This window comes from Simochromis diagramma, unplaced genomic scaffold (assembly GCF_900408965.1).
Source record: "Simochromis diagramma unplaced genomic scaffold, fSimDia1.1 OVJJ01000195.1, whole genome shotgun sequence".
NCBI lineage: Eukaryota > Metazoa > Chordata > Actinopteri > Cichliformes > Cichlidae > Simochromis > Simochromis diagramma.
In genome coordinates this window covers 22,752-28,591 of record NW_024387449.1, presented here as the reverse complement: position 1 = coordinate 28,591, position 5,840 = coordinate 22,752, and the positions used below count along the sequence as shown (strand labels likewise).

At 37.8% G+C, this 5,840-nt stretch overlaps 1 long non-coding RNA gene across 1 annotated transcript; it reads left to right on the top strand.

The window, feature by feature from the left end:
- The first annotated feature begins 50 nt into the window (after window positions 1-50).
- LOC120722802 lies at window positions 51-3,042 on the top strand. Its single transcript, XR_005693602.1, has 3 exons — window positions 51-2,494; window positions 2,575-2,637; window positions 2,738-3,042. It is a non-coding gene; the product is annotated as an uncharacterized LOC120722802 (long non-coding RNA).
- The last annotated feature ends 2,798 nt before the right edge of the window (window positions 3,043-5,840 follow it).

Here is a 5,840-nt window from a genome sequence, read left to right as displayed (position 1 = left end):
TTTTATTATTTTTCGCGTCCTGTACCGTCCTTCTCTGAACCTGCCTCAAGGTAATTATGCTTGAATTGATTTTTACATTTATATGTGCTATTTAACATAATTTAATGACTGAACCTCAATCTGTTAATAAATCTCAACATGAAATGTAATCAGATTACAATCCGACTGTCACTTTAAAATACATTAGTTCAGATTTTGAGTTTGAATGTCAGTTTAGCCTCATCTTCACTCAAATACTTACATCAACTTAGAGATTTAATTGTGACACACATTAATATGACCGCTTACAGCACAATATTATTTCCAGTGTAAATAAACTGGCTGACAGTCTGGCAGCTGAATTAAGGCCACGCAGTCACAGAGTTGGGAAAAAAAGAGACTATAGATTTTCTTCTGGCTTGATAATAAATCTACAATGCAACTGATGTCTCCATCCTTAAATCCTTTGGGTTTCTTGGCTGCTGCTTGGGAACTTGAAGCTTCAGTTCCCTCCTCAGGATTTCTGTAGGACTGAAGTCTGGAGACTGGTTAGGCCACTCTGTGACCTTAATGTGCTTCTATTTTAGCCACTCCTTTGTTGAATTGGTGGTATGTTTTGGGTCAGTGTGATTCTGCAAGACCTGTCCACGACTTCAGTATTCTGGCTAGATGAAGGGTTTGTGTACAGTATATGACCTTGACCGTTGGTGCAGCAAAGTTGTCCTGTACCCTTAGTGAAAAATATCCCAAAGCATAATCTTTCCACCTGCCTGCTTGACGTGTTGTTCTTTGGGTCACACTCAGGATTTCTTTATATCCAAACACAGCGTGTCTAGTTGATATGACAGATATGATTTCGGTTTCACTGGAAAACCGCACATTCCCCCAATCATTCTCTGAATCATTTAGATGTTCACTGGCAAACTTAAGACAGGACTGCACATGTGCCTGCAAACCTGGAACAACAAAAATGATTCTGTGGGCCTTTATACTCATAATGAGCTATATGCCACATCTGTCTGGAGGCGCTGGAATCCTTACTGGTCGGTCAAATACTTATTCCACTCAATAGCAAGCAAATCAGTTTATAACTTTGATGTGATGTGTTTTAACTGGATTTTTGGTTGATATTCTGTCGCCTCCCCATTAAATGAAACAACCACAAAAATTAGAGACTGTTCATTTCTTTGTAAGTAGGAGACAAAAAATAGGCAGGTGTTCAAATAACTGTTTTTTCCACTGTATCCACTTTTCTTAAAAGCTTATCAGGTTCAGTGTTGTAGTTAGTAAAAAGTGTATTTATATTAAAAATATAATTTAATGTGAACATTTTTGGCAGAATAAAATTAAAATTTTATAGTATAAAATTCAATTGTGGTTTATTACCTAAAAGTTGGTGTTCCAAGAGAGGGTGCTGTGACACCCTAATCGTTTCATGGCATTTTATCATTTACATATTTCCACCCAGTTCTTTAAATTTTTCTGATTCAGTCATTTACTTTTATGTTATTGTTCTAAAATGAACTACAGATAAACCAAAGGCAAGACTTGGTGCTGATAGGACAGCTGTTCCAATAGGGGGCAGTGTGACCTTGAATTGCTCTGTGAGCCCATCATCATCATCATCATCATCATCATCATCATCATCATCATCATCTTCTTCTAGATGGAAATACTACTGGTACAGAAATGAAAAATACTTCCAACCCCTGACAACACAAGATGCAGTTTTTCAATCACATGCAGGGCTCTCGAGTGCGACCAATTTGCGACCAACACAGCAGGTCAGAATGTTTGCAAAGAACAATAAAAACAGCTTCTTCCAAGGTTTGAGTTCAGTCTCTTCATCAGATCGGTTGTCGAAAGTTTAACAGGTTCATCTCACAATCACTTAAGTCAGTTCAAAGGTGACTTTTTCCAAAGCTCTCCATCATGGACATATTTAGTTCTGCTAACAGGTTAGTGTGTCAAAAGCTCCATAAATTCTAAACTTGGTATGACTCAGCTCTCAGGTAAGTCTCTGCAGATGCCTGATGTGCCAGAATGGATCTCAGACAAAAGAGACAGACTCGGTAGGTAAGGCTGCTTAGTTTAGCAGGTGAGTACATAAACAACACAAGTCATGTGGTCTTAGTGATGCTACAAATTGAGTAGTTCAACAGTCTGGCAATGAGTACCTGGGAGAGCTGGATTTCAACACAGCAGGTGAGTGCAATGAGTATCAGATGCATCTGAGTTCAGACAGCCAGAGTTTATTAGCCTCCATCCACCTCTCACACACAAATAAGACACAAGCTGAAGTGTCGCTGCTAACAGTTGATTTTTATTTTTATTTTTTTAAATGTATTGTACTTGTCAGGAGTTTAAATCCACTTCTAAGTCCACATGTCCAACAGCTTTGTATCATATACCTGCTGATCAAATGTATCCTGAGCTCTGACTTCTCTTTTAGAGGACAGTCTGATGTATGCTGAGGTCAAACACCCAAAAAATGAAAAAGCCAAGAAAAAAGCAGGTAAACAAAGTCTGCCATCACCTCCAGTGAATGTTGTTCAACATGTTTATCTGGTCTTAAAATCTTCTTTCCACTCACAGGAAAATCAAGTCCTGCAGCTGATGCAGCAGTTTATTCTGAAGTCACATTAGGAAGCTTTCCTGGTAATTATGCTTCTGTGCAGGATGAGTTATTCTTCAAGTTATTAAATGTCTAACATCCTGAAACTTGGACATTTGTGTTCTTTGTGTGTTTGTCTTACAGGTCAGTGAGGAGAGCTGCAGCAGCAAAAAGAAGCCTTTTATGAATCCACTGTTGCTCCTCTGCTGCCCAAATATCAGACACACTCAGTTTTTTGTCACTTTTGTTAAGATGACATTAAATAATAATATGACATAGATATAGTATCGGGGGCGTCCTGTGACTTGTACGGCAAGCAGAGACGATGTTTGTAGTCTCTGTGAGGACCAGCTTTCTATGAAAACTAAATTAAACTAAAAAAAGTTGTTTATAAGGTCAAAAATAAGGTCTACTGGTGATTTAAAAAGTAAATAAAATACATTTATCACAAAAAAGGGCTCCACGCTCTGTGATCAAATGTTTGTGCATGTTGGAGGTATTTTCCCCGCTTTGTTGTGATCAGTGTTGGTATTGATACTCAAAAAAGTAATGAATTACACTTGTTACACAAAAACATTTTGCATTAAAAGTAATGCAATATGTTACTCTATAAAATAACCTGAAATACACAAGCTAATAATCTCCATTTAACAATACAAACCTGAGGTTACAGTCACACACCAACACAAATCCCTGTCCTATTGAGGACACAAATATAATTTTTCTCTTAGTATTCAGGAATGAACCTTAAAGTCGACAGCACCAAGCAAAGATGAAAACCAGCACAGAGAGAAGCGATCTTGATATCTTGATGGTGATTCTCTGTAGAAACATGAACAGGTAGAAACAGACGCTGCAGTCTGACTGCTCCTCTGTTTGTTACCTTTTGAAGTTCGGGTTCTGGCTGCTGGGGTCAGCATTCACTCAGCTTTAACATCACTCTTGGTTCTTGGCTAGGTTAGCATTAGCATGCTGTCTGTGTGCAGATGCTTTGACAGAGCCAAAGTTGTGTTGCCAGCATAGTGCAGTTATTTTCTATTCTGGAAGCATGACAGGTTGTGCTTTACTATCACGCTCTTGTCCATTTATGCAATAAAAATAAGAGTAATGTCCATATTCACACTCTGGAGTGCACTACTATTTTCATCCTTTTCCACAATGCATGATAAGAGGAATTGTTAGGCAAATAGACAAGCAATTTCAATTTTATTATAATTACTTCAATCCACACACAAATAAGAAGCAATCTGACCACACGTAACATTTATTAAGTTTAGCTTCACAAATCCCATAATTTTGTCTTTCAAAAACCTTTCTGTACGTACAAGTGCTCACTTTATTTCAGGATAAAAACAAACAAACAAACAAAACCAAAAGTCAAACATTTGGATATGTCTGATATCATGTTCCACACTAGAAGCAGAACATGCGTGAAGGCGCTGCGGGAGACCAGCGCTATGAGGACTAAAGACCACAAGATCATCTGTGTAAACAGTGTGGTTCACAAGAGTCCTGCCAGTCATGCAGCCACTGTGTGTGTGTGTGTGTGTGTGTCTGTTCTGGTGTTCTCATATTTGTGTAGTTTTGGGACAGTGAGGAGGGTCCACCTCTGGGTTGCAGAGTGCAGAGCTTCAGTTGATGCTGGATCATTGTAGGACAAACAGTCAGTGTCACTCTGGCTTGTAAGTCAAGATTTCCTTTTTGTGTTTTTAAAATTATGTACCCGTTTTCTCCTTTATGTCCAGGAATCTTGGGGAGGGGAAAGCTCAGAGACTTTTTGTAAATAGTTCTGGAAAAGCTGTGGAAGGATGTTTTTTGTATTTGGAGAATCAGACCAGGAGCTGGGGATTACACTGCTGTGGATGTCACTTTTTTAACTGTTTTTTTTTTTTTTTTTCACCATTTTCACTTGTAAAAAATTCCCTGTTTCTGCTAAGAAAGTGCAGCTATTCAGTCCTGCTTCCCTGCTCAGTGGCAAAACCTTAAACTATTGGCTTAAAGTAGTTTGGTCATTCTCCTGACATCAACAAGGCATTTTCACCCAGATACCTGCCACTCACTGGGGATTTTCTCCTTTATGGTCTTTTACTAGTAAACCCAGATAACCCAGACCAACCTGTCAGCCATGCCACATTCAATCACCTTTCTTCCTGATGCTCAGTTTGAAGATGAATAATATAGCAGACCAGTCACTAATAAAATGAGTCAATGAAATGTGGCCAAACCTGAAAATTAGACTTAAAATTGTGTTTATATGAGTATTTTCTCAAACAAGTCAAAAATAAAGTTTGGTTCCAGAGGAGATCTGTAGAGTTAGGCCAGGATCTCTGAGTTCAGGGTTTCACTACAGTTAAATTCAATATCTTCATAAATTCATAAAAGTTACACAGTACATGTTGGGAAATAATACCAAAACTTACAGTGTATTTTAAGATACTACAAAACAACAACAATACTGCATTTTGTTGCCTTTTATTTGTGACATGTGCAATGACAATAATTCTATTCTAGTCTAACAACAAACAAAGTAAAACTCCTGTGCCGTGGTGTTTGAATGTTTGTGTGTCTCTGTGAGTTAGTCATGTGACACAGTGGTGACCTGTCCACGTCTGCTTCTGGATGGAGGGTAATAATATTTTAAAAACAGACAAATAATGCAGAGCTGCACCTCACAGTGTGTACTGACGATGTTTTCGCACCCAGCTGTGTTTTCTTCCTCTAGAAAGCCACATGTGGGACAAGCACAGGACAGCGAGTGATGGCTCAACATCATCAAAGGCCATGACTGGATCATCAACTCGCAGAGCTCTGGACACAAATATCCACTGCGACCTAACCAACTTGTTTTAATGATCAGACTTTTCTTTCTTTCTTCAATAATTAGTAATTAATAATAGTGTACATGTGTACATACACGAATTCAAAGTACTTCTAAATGGAGAGCACTGCGCCCTACTGAAAAAAAAAATAGAAGGTAGTATCACAATACAACTCCAATAAAAGCTTTAAAGGAAATCATAAAGCCAAGAAAATCTAATCAAGCCCAAACAATCTTTAATCTTTACTCAGATTAAAATACAAGAGAAAGTGAAGTCAAGGTCAAATGTATTTATATACTATGTTTAAAACAACAGAGCTGATCACTGTGCTCTACATTCAAAATAAATAACTTTTAAAAAACTATGTAAAATTCAGAAAAAGTGAGAACAGCAAACAACATAAAAATTTAAAAAAAAAAAACATTCAC